Source organism: Gossypium hirsutum, chromosome D05 (assembly GCF_007990345.1).
Source record: "Gossypium hirsutum isolate 1008001.06 chromosome D05, Gossypium_hirsutum_v2.1, whole genome shotgun sequence".
Taxonomy (NCBI): domain Eukaryota; kingdom Viridiplantae; phylum Streptophyta; class Magnoliopsida; order Malvales; family Malvaceae; genus Gossypium; species Gossypium hirsutum.
This window is the reverse complement of record NC_053441.1, coordinates 6,240,005-6,253,730: the sequence shown is the minus strand read 5'-3', so window position 1 is coordinate 6,253,730 and position 13,726 is coordinate 6,240,005. Positions and strand designations below refer to the sequence as shown.

The following is a 13,726-nucleotide window of genomic DNA, read 5'->3' as shown; positions in this document are numbered from 1 at the left end:
CAAAACCAGCGACCGGCGATGGAAAATGGGGGCCGTTAGCCCTTGTCCCGCGGCGTCCTTGAGAGCCAAGACTCTCTCCACCCTTGGAAGTCGAAAATAAAGGAGGTTCTCGGCCTCTTAGCCCGACTTGGACGACGGAGGAGAAACCCTCTGACGACGGAACCAAGACCGCTTCCGGTGAGATCCCTTCCCTTTTATTTCGCTTTCGATTGTTATTAGTTATTTAGAATGGATTTGCAAAAAATAAAAAATAAAGAAATAAAACAAATGAACAAAATCAGAAAAAAGAAAGAAATGACAAAGAAACGAAGAAAACAATTCAAAATCAACCTTTTTCTTTTATCTTGATTTTATTTGATTTCAATATCTGTGTATTCGTAAAAAAAGTAGAAGAAGTATACAATCGTTTCATTCGGCCTTTTATAGCCGATTTAAAAAAGAAATTAAATTTCTTCTTTTGTCGTTTTGTTGTTTGGACTGTTCTTTGTTCTTGCAGGAGGTCTGACGCGCGTGAAGGGCTAGTGATAGGCGAACGGTGGCGGCGAGCATGCGAGGAGGTGCCTGGCAGAGCACGCGACGCTGGGAGTGGTAGACGAGGAGGCATGCGGCACAAAGAAAAACCAAGGTTTTCTGCTGCTAAAATTTTAGTTTCCTGGGCTAGGTTTTTTATTTGGGTTTGGGCTTGAGTTTGTAAATGGACTGTTAATTTTGGGTTTATTATTTGGGTTATTTTGTTGGTATAGGCCCGGGCAGATTTTGGGCTTTACAGCTGCCCCTCTTTGCTCGTTGTCGTGTAACGAAAACAGAGCAAAGACCAAGAAAGACCAAATTTGCCCGGGCTTACCGAGCCTTGGCTTCTTTTGGTGCTTTTCTTCTTCAAGTAGCCTCGTTCTGTTCTGTTGTGTCTCGTTGCTTCAATCCACTTCACTGCGCTCTAGAGAAACATGACTTAAATCTATTCTGCTGCAACTCCATGGGGATGAGATTTGTGGTTTTAGTCTGCTCCACTACTGCTTAGGGAGATAAGACTGGATGTGATCTACTCCACTACTGCTTAGGGGAATAAGATCTGTGGTTTTGTCTGCTCCACTATTGCTTGGGGAGATAAGACTTGAAGCGATCTGCTCCACTATTGCTTAGGGAGATAAGATCTGTGGTTTTGTCCGCTCCGCTACTGCTTGGGGAGATAAGACTTGATGCGATCCGCTCCACTATTGCTTAGGGAGATAAGATCTGTGGTTTTGTCCGCTCCGCTACTACTTAGGGAGATAAGACTTGATACGATCCGCTCCACTATTGCTTAGGGAGATAAGATCTGTGGTTTTCACTCTATTCCACTATTGAATGCAGGGAAATAGAGTTATCGGCTTCAATGTACTTCACTGTAGTCAGGGAGGTAAAATCCGCCATCGTTGATCTGCTTCGCTGCCCAATACAGGAAGGCAAGATCTGCAATCCTCAATCTATTCCACTGTCAAATACAGGGACAAGATCTGCTTTCTTCGATCTACTTCACCACCAGATGGGAAGACAAGATCTGCTTTCTTCGATCTACTTCACCACCAGTATGGGAAGACAAGATCTGTATCTTGGATCCACTTTCTATCAATATAGGAAGATAGGACCTGCTATCTTCGATCTACTTCACGCCAATACATGAAGACAAGATCTGCTTTCTGCGATCTACTTCGCCACCAATATGGGTAGACAAGATCTGCATCGTCGATCCACTTCCTACCAATATAGGAAGACCGGACCTGCTATCTTCGATCTACTTCACACCAATACATGAAGACAAGATCTACTTTCTGCGATCTACTTCGCCACCAAATGGGAAGACAAGATCTGCATCTTCGATCCACTTCCTACCAATATAGGAAGATAGGATCTGCTACCTTCGATCTACTTCATGCCAATACATGAAGATAAGATCTGCTTTCTGCGATCTACTTCGCCACCAATATGGGAAGACAAGATCTGCATCTTCGATCCACTTCCTACCAATATAGGAAGATAGGATCTGCTACCTTCGATCTACTTCACGCCAATACATGAAGACAAGATCTGCTTTCTGCGATCTACTTCGCCACCAATATGGGAAGACAAGATCTGCATCTTCGATCCATTTCCTACCAATATAGGAAGATAGGATCAGCTATCTTCGATCTACTTCACGCCAATACATGAAGACAAGATCTACTTTCTTCAATCTATTCCACTGCCAAATACAGGGAAATAGAGTTACCGGCTTCAATGTACTCCACTGTGGTCAGGGAGATAAAATCTGCCATCTTTGATTTGCTTCGCTGCCAAATACAGGAAAGCAAGATCTGCAATCTTCAATCTATTCCACTGCCAAATACAGGGACAAGTGTTATCGGCTTCAATGTACTCCACTGTGGTCAGGGAGGTAAAATCTGCCATCTTTGATCTACTTTGCTGCCAAATACAGGAAGGCAAGATCTGCAATCTTCAATCTATTCCACTGCCAAATACAGGGACAAGTGTTATCGGCTTCAATGTACTCCACTGTGGTCAGGGAGGTAAAATCTGCCATCTTTGATCTGCTTTGCTGCCAAATACAGGAAGGCAAGATCTGCAATCTTCAATCTATTCCACTGCCAGATACAGGGAGATAGAGTTATCGGCTTCAATGTACTCCACTGTAGTCAGGGAGGTAAAATCTGCCATCTTCGATCTGCTTCGCTGCCAAATACAGGAAGGCAAGATCTGATATCTTCAACCAGCTCTGCTACAAACGAGAGAGGCAAGGTTTATCTTCAATTTTTACTGATCTGTTCTCTAGGGAACATGACCTGTATAATGAACCTAATTATGCCTAATGATTAGGATGGCATGATCAAAATAAATCAAATGCTCCTAACTAGACTTGTGTGAATGGTATTTGAATGAATGCAGAATGTCATGAAAATGATTCCTTAATGCTTAGGTTATCATCGCTCAAAAGCTTATGTCACTAACGTGTCGCAACGCCTTCTTGACCAGCCAGCATTTCCAAAGAAACACGTAATCTGATTGCCCCCACTGTGAACATCGTAGTTCAATCCATTGTGACATAAAATTTGTACCATCAATCTCCTACTGTAACCCAAGGGTAGAAAGATATGGCTTTTTTTTAATCTTCTCCTATCGTAATTCAAGGGTATAAGATTTAAATCCTTCTGGTCCCTTACATCGTTCCCAAGGTGTCGTACCAAAGACTCATGCGCAAACAAGGGCTCTCCTTCCCGAGGTAACCTCTTCCTATTGCCTAAAGATCATCACTTTCTTGTTTATTCAAGCTTTGTCACCAACATGGCGTCTTGTCAATCAACGCATTTGACAACAAAAATCCAAAGAGAAAGTCTAAATTTAGACTGTTCATTCCCAAATTTCCAACCTTTAAATTTGGAGTGTTCTAAACAATTGTCCTGCTTCAGGCTCCTATATTATTTAGAAACTTTCCAGAGTAATACGCAAAACTTCCTTCGTGAAAGTTTTATTAGTCCATTAATCATTATTCCAGTGCAACATGCTTGCAAAAGATCATAACGATAGATAAAATAGAATTGATTTGAGAGCATAGCTCAAAATGAATAAACTATCAAGGATAGCAAGAATAAAAGGGGAATTAATTGGGAACACGTATCTTGAAAAAGAATGAAGTATTCCAAGAAAAATAGTATGAGGACAAGATGCCCCAGATATCGTAGCTTGAACTTCTCTGTACCAACTCTTTGAAAGACTATTCTGTGTTTGACATGTGTTTAGGAGATCTACAAGACTTTGTCGATGCCCCAAGATGCTACCTACCCTTTCCTGTTGAATCAGGTATAGCAAGATCATTACATGCCCCGATTTGATCAAAATTTGAGCTGCTCTGATCGCCTCATGCCCCAATTTGATCCAAAATTTGAGTCGCCCTTTTTTTTAGGGTTTTCAACTCAAGCCCCTTTGGTCTCAAGGCGCCCTTTGCGGGTTTTCACCTTGGCCTCTCCTTTTTTCACTCATTTTTCTTTTCTTCTTTTTCATTAATTCTTTTTTTTAAGTGAAATATTTGTTCCTTGAATCAAAATTCTCAAGATTAGGCAAGTTCTTGCCATCTATCTTGGTCAATACCTACACTCTCCCAGATAAAGCCTTCCACATAAGGTCCTTCTGGCTTGGCATCCACTTTCTTCTGAAGTCCCCTTTGTATGGGAAGGATCTTGTTTGATATTGGGTCCCCTTTATGGAATTCTCTGGAGCAAACCTTGTTTTGGTGAACTCATACCATTTTCTTTTGGTACATTTGACCATGATAGATATTTTGAACATTCATCTTCAACCAGGATTGGATCCAAAAACTCAAAGAGAAGGAAATCTTGACCTCAATAGGTGAAACCGCGATAAGCCCAAAAAGAGGGTGTTGCCCTGAGAGAGTTTTTTTGGCGATATGGTGTTAATCTTGAACAGACTGCAAACTTCTTATATTTTGCTCTTGTTCAAATTTAGTGCATTGTCAAATATGATTCTTTTCGACTTTTCGTAATTTTTCAAAAAATTTACTGTCGACTTCGTGACATTGGCATATGAAGCAGCTTCTTCCCGTGAAGATAAACTGATGACCGCCAGACCTTTTTTTGGCGAGATCGACCTAATAACCTTCATGCCTCACATGGACTCCATTGATTTTTCGTAAGGTGGAATTTGTTTTCACCTTGTTCTACCCTCCTCAATAAGTACGGAGATAGGCCACAATCTATGTCATCTTCGAAGTCATGAGATTCCTCTAAACACATGTCTCGCTCAAAAGGAGATTCTGAGTCTGTAGCAGTGTCATTCATGTCGTTTATATTCAGGGACCTATTGTTGGTGCAAAAGAATATACAAAGAATGTATGAATTTAAGAATAATTATCTTGACAGTATAATTATGAATGAATGAATGATTTTAGAGAAAGAATGAATAATTATTCATAAAGAATGAAAGAATATTAGCTCAAAAATGATCGCAAAGATGCATTTCATTAAAATAATGACGTTCAGACATGAGCCTATTTCACAAAAAAATTCATATTGCTTCAGGCTAAAAGCAACAAGTTTGTTCTGAATATTACTCTAATTAGGCTCTAAATACTACAGAGACTTCTTTTACATTCTGATTTATTTAGAACACTTCCAAGTTTATGAGGGCAGACATCTGACAAAGTTCCCTCTTCAGTTGTGTCTTCATGCATGTCATTGATGTGAACACTTCCCAATATCTCTTCATACATCGTATTCACCTTATTGTCAATCATGATTGGGTAGCAGATTTTCTGTAGTAGATGAGTCACCCAACTTGACAATACCCATGTTGATGAGTTTTTCAACTAGTTTCTTGAAGGTGATGCAATTCTCTATTGAGTGCCCCGTAATTCCTGCGTGGTAGTCACAGTGTGTGTTCGCATTATACCACTTTGGATATGGAGGTTGTGGGGGTTTTGAGTAGGAAGGGGAAACAACATGCGCATCGAATAAATTTTGATACAACTCTTCATATGACATTGGAATTGTTGTGAACTGGAGGTTCTCAGTACCTGGTTTCACTCTAGGTTCTTGTCTCAATGAGCCTTGTTGGTTAGCGACCATTTTTCTTGGCTGATTCACCGTAATTGGTTTTGAATAACCCTTGCTATATGTACTCGTGTTGTTCACCTCATTGTCTTTGTTCTTTGGGGTTGATCTATTGATGCCTTCTTCCGCCTCTATCTTCCCACTTCTTACTGCATTTTAAATCATTTCACCAGACATCACTACATCTGAGAAGCTCATGGTAGCACTTCCTAACATGTGGTTAATGAACGGTGCTTTCAGAGTGTTGATGAAAAGCATCGTGGTTTCTTTCTCTAAAAGAGGTGGCTGGACCTGTGTCGCGACCTCTCTCCATCTTTGGGCATATTGCCTAAAGCTCTCACTTTGCTTCTTTTCCATGTTCTGCAATGTGATTCTATCGGGTGTCATATCTGTCACATGGTTGTACTGCTTTATGAAAGCCTGTGCTAAGTCCTTCCATGAATGGATGTTGACGCGACTTAACTGGTTGTACCACTTAGCTGCAGACCCGATCAGACTGTCCTGGAAGCAGTGGATCAACAGTTGATCATTGTTGATGTATCCTGTCATTCTTCGACAGAACATAGTTATATGAGCTTTAGGACAACTAGTCCCGTTGTACTTTTCAAACTCCGGCATTTTGAATTTGGGAGGGAGTACTAGATCAGGTACCAAACTCAAGTCTTTGGCGTCGACTCCACAATGGTAGTCCGTGTTCTCCATGACTCTAAATTTCTCCTCTAGCCATCTACATCGGTCCTCAAGTTGTTTTGACAAGTCCGTTTTCGCTTTCTCCATCTCTGCCATGTTATCGAGATCAGGAAACACGGGGTTGGTAGGATTATCACCGGGATTAGAACCCGAGCCTATTGGAAAGTTCATCGATGCCGGGGCACCGACCTGGTATGGGATCTAATGGTAACAGGTGCCCTCTGCGGGTACACCTCTGGTTGCACTTGGATGTTAGTTGGGGTGAAACCTGGAGGATAGGCAGGGTCATCGTGATCATCCCCAGCATCAACTAAAGGGCCTTTTCATTTGTCATTCCTTCCAGTCAATAACTGCTTTAATTGGTTCATCACAGTGTTCTGGGATTCTAACATGTCTTGCTGGATTTTTTCCAGTCGTTCGTGCATCTGATCTTGCATCTCTCGTTGCAACTGTTCCAATCTTTCCAACCTTTGATCCATTGCTTTCGTTTGGCGACGAGTACCGTAGTGATATTTGATTAGATTTTTGTTGGTTTCCAGGGTAACTGAAATAATTTTACCTAGTTAGGGTCACTTCGCGAAAGTCTAATGCATATGATGCAATGTAATGCAAATGCATGAAATGAATGCCAAAAGAAACGTTGATTCTTGGTTCAATTCTATTAGAACAACTGGAATAGAAAACAAATCTATTTACATAAAGCAGATATATATACGGCTTTGCCGTCATAGGCGGGGACATTCGATCCTCTTCTTCATTCGAGCGTTAAGATAAATCTCCCGAACTCTTCAAAAGGGACATCCCTTCTATCTCTTTTTTCTTCATCTGGGCCGCGACTCGTTACTCATTCATCCTTGTGATGCTCGTTGGCTTCTCTTTAAAAAGTTTAGCGGTTCTCGAATAATCTTTATCATCTTGAGTCTTCAGGCAACGAGGCAAAGTCGTATAGTCCTCTACTGAACTATCATCCTTCTTTTGTTATATCTTCTCGGACCGTATTAGGACAACCGTATCGTCATCCACTTTATCAAGAAACCCATTTTCTTATGACAAGCTCTCTATTTAGCAATTGAACGTGAATCAACACCTCTTTTTATGAATGCAATGCAATCATAACAAAAAGAAAACATGTTAGTACAAAGCAAAAGCAAGCAAGAATAAATAGAACACCTATTTGGGTGAATACTAGGGGTTCGAAGTGGTTCTACCTAGGGTGGGCTCCTAAGGTTCACTACATGGGGTTTGGTTCTAAAGTAAGGGTACCTGAACCAGCAGATTCCTCGATCCTCACCTATTATAGGCTCATATGGACCGAGTTCAGTTCAGGGGAATACATTTCCCTATGGTCATGCGAAGATGAAAATCTCACGAAGACATAGGTACGGATGTATCCCGGAAGCGATTCACTATCCCATGCGGAGGTGAAAACCTCACGAAGGCGTAATTTCTCACTCCCACTTAAAAGGGTATGACCAGCGGTCATGCAATGCAATGTGCAGAGGTATAAAACAAAATACAGAACATGATAAAAAAATATAACTCAAAATAAAAGAGATGCAATGAGAGGATCGTAAATTTAAATCGAATTTTCCACTTTCAACAAAAAGACAAGAAATAATCAACACGTGGCTTGACTCTCTTACTATCCCCAGTGGAGTCGCCAAGCTGTGGACACTATTTTTTGGATGGAAACGGGGTCGACTTGGATTTTGAAAATAAAAATGAAAACGGGAGTCGCCACCAATCCTTTTTGATGAGGTGTGATCGGATCACCTTGAAAAGTGGTTGTTTTTAATAAACGATTTAATTTTATTAAAACAACAAGTTTGGTCCACGAATTCAGAAAAATGGGTTCGGGAGTCGATTACGTACGAGGAAGGATTAGCACCCTCGTAACGCCCAAAATTGGTACCTAGTTGATTACTTGATGTCTTGGTGTCGAAAATTGAGAACTTTAAAGAATTTAAAAATACGATCCTTCTTTATGTGTGTTATTTTTTAAAATTACTTGAATAAATCAAAATGGAAAATGCATCCTTATCTCGAAGTAACAAGAAGTCACACCCAGTAAGTTAGGACCCGACATCTCATATTTTGAGAGTAAGTTTGCATTTCACTTTTTATTTAAACCTCATTTATTTTAATTTTTAATGGATATTCAGTTATTTAGAATCAACGAGAAAAATCGAAGCCCAGTAAGTTGGGGCACGATTTCTCGAATTTTCTAAATATAGAATACTGCCCTTATTTTCAAAATTTCATGTGTTTGGAAATTTAAAAGGATATTTTGCTATTTTGGTCGAATAAGAAATCGTAACCCAGCACGTTAGGGCACGTTTTCTCGATTTTCCAAACGCAAAACATTGCCTTATTTAGAATTTTTTGAATAATGACGATTACAACACTTGAACAAGGTGTATTTGTTTTGTTCGTGATAAAATAGACCGGTTTATTATCATGGGTACATACAAACCAAACATAACTTTGAAGCGATGAAATGAAATGAAACGATAATAGAGAACATGAAACGATAATTCACGAATAAAATATCACGTTAATAAATGACAATAACATGAAAACAAATGAACAAATTACGCGTGCATAATGATAATAATCATACCACATGCATCACTTTGACATGCCAATATTAATAATCCGAGTGAACGAAATAATCGAGAACAATTTTACGTAGCTAATATTATAAAACAAATAACATATGAGATCAATTCGAAATGAATGGTAAATATCTCAAGCAAACAAAATATGAATCTTAAAATGAAAAATACTAATATAGTTTAAAACAAATAAAGTGCAATAAATAAAAACACAAAACAGTGTCTTTTTCTTTATCAAAAATAAAAGATAAAAATAATTAAAAGGTTAAAGGCCAATACATATATGTGATAGTTTAAAACAAATAATGTAAATAAAAAATTTAAATAAATATTAGGTGATACATTTAAAATAAATAATATATGTAAGACTTAAAATGCATAATAATAAGGAAGAGTTCTTTTAAAAAAATAACAAATGAATTAATTAATAATAATTTAAAAAAAAAGAATAATAAATTAATTAAACAAAATAGGACGAAATTAAAATCGGGCCCAAAATTCGAGGTTTATATCACAAATAAATGAAAGATGATGGTTCGGGACCGAAATGAAATGCGCTCAAGGCTCGAAGGACCTTCAGGGAAATATTCCCCAGTCCAAGACGCAGTGTTTCGGCGCAAGGGACTGTACACGGTCAAAGGACCTGATTGAAACAAAAACAAAATTCGCAGCCCAAATCTAAAAGAAACAGAAAGTTGGATTGTGCCTCAATGCAAGATGGGGGGACTAAATATGTAAATTTCCCATTAGAGCAAAACATGTACAGATGCCCCCCATCAAACGGCATCGTTCAATGGATAATATAAATTCAAAATGTTTTTTTTTTAGTTCACTTTTCAGATTTTCTAAAAGAAAAACAGAGGGGGGCCTCAATTTTCTTTCTCAACCCCCTCCCCTTTTTCTCAAATGGCCGACGGTCCTAAGACCTCCGGCGCGCCACCGACAAAGCCAGCGACCGACGCTGGAAAATGGGGGCCGTTAGCCCCTGTCCCGCGGCGTCCTTGAGAGCCAAGACTCTCTCCACCCTTGGAAGTCGAAAATAAAGGAGGTTCTCGGCCTCTTAGCCCGACTTGGACGACGGAGGAGAAACCCTCCGACGACGGAACCAAGACCGCTTCCGGTGAGATCCCTTCCCTTTTATTTCGCTTTCGATTGTTATTAGTTATTTAGAATGGATTTGCAAAAAATAAAAAATAAAGAAATAAAACAAATGAACAAAATCAGAAAAAAGAAAGAAATGACAAAGAAACGAAGAAAACAATTCAAAATCAACCTTTTTCTTTTATCTTGATTTTATTTGATTTCAATATCTGTGTATTCGTAAAAAAAGTAGAAGAAGCATACAATCGTTTCATTCGGCCTTTTATAGCCGATTTAAAAAAGAAATTAAATTTCTTCTTTTGTCGTTTTGTTGTTTGGACTGTTCTTTGTTCTTGCAGGAGGTCTGACGCGCGTGAAGGGCTAGTGATAGGCGAACGGTGGCGGCGAGCATGCGAGGAGGTGCCTGGCAGAGCACGCGACGCTGGGAGTGGTAGACGAGGAGGCATGCGGCACAAAGAAAAACCAAGGTTTTCTGCTGCTAAAATTTTAGTTTCTTGGGCTAGGTTTTTTATTTGGGTTTGGGCTTGAGTTTGTAAATGGACTGTTAATTTTGGATTTATTATTTGAGTTATTTTGTTGGTATAGGCCCGAGCAGATTTTGGGCTTTACAATAAACTAATACCTAAAAACTAAAACTAAAGTTGAAACTAAACCAACTATTGCTTTCAAGGAAACAAAGTGAACAAAACAAGAATCATAAAAACGTTGACAAAAATCACAATAATATAGACTGAAATTAAAAAAGAAAAGTATACTAGTGAAGAGGCCACGACTAGCAACCCGCTCTAAGGCATGACCCGTTGTTGGCAAAGCTAAAATTTGGTTTGAGAAAGTTGAACAGTTGGGGTTTTTTTCTAAAACAAAAAAATTGTGCGACTAAGATTTGGTTAGCAATTTTTTTAAGTTACAAGTACAACTATAAATAATACATATCTGAAAAAGTTGTAATAATCGAAATATATTCAAAGCCAAACTAGAATATCTTTGAAAAAGGACCCACACAAGATGTGAATTAAATCAAAACAATCTAGAGACAATCTATCATTGTTTTTAAAATTGGACCGGTGGTTAAAATAACCCGACTTAGTTTACTTATTAAAATAATTCAATTAAAAAATTATAAAAAAAAAACTTTAAAATATACATAATTTAACTGTTAATTCCATGGAACCTTATTGATTCGAGATTAAATCAATCTAATACAATTTTTCGAATCGATAATCCAATCAAGTGAATCCCATTCAAATTCTGTAATCCATACGTAACTTAAATTAAAGTTGAACTATTTTTTTTTGGGTTCAAATTTATTTATTTTTAAACCTATAAGAGCAAAGTTCTATAAAAAGGCTGCAGGATGAGACTAAAATGCATAAAAGTGCTAAAACCAGGCCCAGGTGCAGTCGGTTTTAAAAGTCTGGCAGCGCTTTAACAGTGAACATATTTTATCAGGGTGCCAGTAAACGACAATCCTCGCCTTAATAATTATCATCCCTCCCTCCCACAGTTTTACAACACTATATCCAATATCCAGCGGCTGATATACCCCATGTTTTCTATAATTTTCCCTCTCTTACAAAACCAACTATTCTTACTTGTGTATATTAGTATATATATATGCAGGTAGAAAACATTTGCTGATATATTAATCAGAATCATTTGCTGCGCAATGGAGAAGATGGGGGAGAGATGGGTTGGAATGCTGGGTCGGCAGTGTTACGCGGTGTTGTGTTTGAGTGTCAAAATTGTTTCCGTCACAATTGCTCACTTTGCTTATCCGCAGCCAGAGGATGCTCGTGAATGCACCAAGCGTTGCCTCCGCTCCTTGCATGGACGTCCTTTCTCTTAATTACTCTAAAGCTTTGTGTTTCTTGTTAATAACAACTACTTGTACATGCTTGCACAGTTTCTCGTGTTCGGTTCAAGTTTGTTTCAATTTTGTAGATAGTATTTCAGAGCTGAGAAACCTATGCTAGCTTTCACAGGTAGTAATTAACTACTACTTGCCTGACTTGGAAATACCAAAAATGAACATGCTAATTCACAAACTCACCAAGTACCCAGATGCATCATTTCCATTTCCAGGTGCACTGATGCCACGAGGAGCAAAAGAAGAAGAAAAAATGTCAAGTTGGTTATCTTCAAATGAAGAAGCCATTGGATTAGGTGAATCAAACTCCAGTTCATTTGTCAATAACACGGACAACAGTTTAGGAATGATGCAAGCCAATAGACAAACAAGGCGGCCACGCTGTGTTTTGTGTACAAATTCAAACCAAGATTAAGCAGGGGTTTCCAAAGTTTGCTTCAACGGGTTTATAAATTTTTTAAAATTTATCATCATATTTATGGTCAAATTGCACCAACAGTCCCTAAATTTTCTTAAAGTTTATCGCATTCCCTTAGCTGGAAAAAAAAAATCAAGCTCAGAGTACCTTAATTCCCATGGTTCCTGCTACGAATCATCATGGTATGTGTTCTGCTCTTGTTTCGTGTTTAAAAGGGAGACTGAGGAGACTTGCTCAGAATAGACAACAATGCACATTCTAAATGAAACAGCAGCAGCTTCATGCTTTGGTCAATGCCACAAACTTACATAACATGGTCAAGGTTTCAAATTAAAAATAGTCTTTAATGTTGTTCTTGCACACACATATCTATAAAATTAAACCACTGATGTGCAGTATGGCATGATTAGTAGTATCATGCGAGCACAACGCAAGGTCGAGGTTCAGACTAAAAAATACTCTTAAATATTGGTTTCCAGTAGCAAGAGCAAAATGCCAACCGAAGCAGCTCTCCAAAGTTCAAATACCTATACATGACAAAATTAATAATAGAAACAAGTAAACTACAATTAAGGCACCAACCTTTGACTTCTCCTTCCACATCTTCTCAAATCTTCATTTTCAGACTCTCTTCTGCTGCAAATATTTCAGCTCTCAATATCCATGACAAAGAGTTATTACAATTTATTAATGAAAAGCATGAAAAACAAAAACGTGACTTACCTGTTCCTGCTTATTAAATATTAATTAGGACTGAAAGAATAAATAACCGGAACCTAAAGCAGGGGGACAGAAATTAGATTGCTTGGAAAAGCAGGGAAAATAAAGGAGAAATGGATGAGTTCGATGATGATGCCTTTGCATTGCTTAAACTTGGTATGTAATCTCTGGGCAAAATACCATTGGTTTGGGTTGCTACTGGGTAACTTAAGAAACAAGTTTACACATGTCCGGTTGTTCGTAAAGTTGGGCCATCAATGTTATCCCTTACTACAATATTAATATCAACCCTCACCAAATTTGATCATCTTTCTTACATGGAAAACCCACTGTCATCACTAACCACCAATAAATTGTTATTGAATCAAATTATGGCCCCCATTGTTGAATGCAATGTCCCACCGATGTTGAGTTGTAGAAAAAGAAAATCTGAAAAATCTTAATCGTTGAAATATCTCTTTTAATCGGTTTTGTTGGTTTTTGAAGTGGACAAAAATATCAGACATAATATTTGACAATTCACTTGGGTTCACATTGTTGCTAATTCTTAGTTGTCTTCAGACTTGAGTAAAGATATCGACAGATATTTATAACCCCTTGCATCGCATTGCATGCTTTGAGTGTTAATCCATCGATTGCAATAAACGAAACAAGAGTAGCGCAGCCACCGACAAAACAACCCACAAGACATTGTAATAAAGTAGGTAGTTAAATCAAT

At 38.4% G+C, this 13,726-nt stretch overlaps 2 long non-coding RNA genes across 2 annotated transcripts; one reads left to right on the top strand and one right to left on the bottom strand.

Annotated features, from left to right (window-relative positions):
* Positions 1-11,245: 11,245 nt before the first annotated feature.
* Positions 11,246-12,311, top strand: LOC121217634 (uncharacterized). Its single transcript, XR_005913783.1, has 2 exons — positions 11,246-11,985; positions 12,065-12,311. It is a non-coding gene; the product is annotated as an uncharacterized lncRNA (long non-coding RNA).
* LOC107906728 (uncharacterized) lies at positions 11,969-13,658 on the bottom strand. The gene is made up of 2 exons (XR_001686752.2): positions 13,012-13,658; positions 11,969-12,924 (listed from the first exon to the last, which is right to left on the bottom strand). It is a non-coding gene; the product is annotated as an uncharacterized lncRNA (long non-coding RNA).
* Positions 13,659-13,726: the final 68 nt, after the last annotated feature.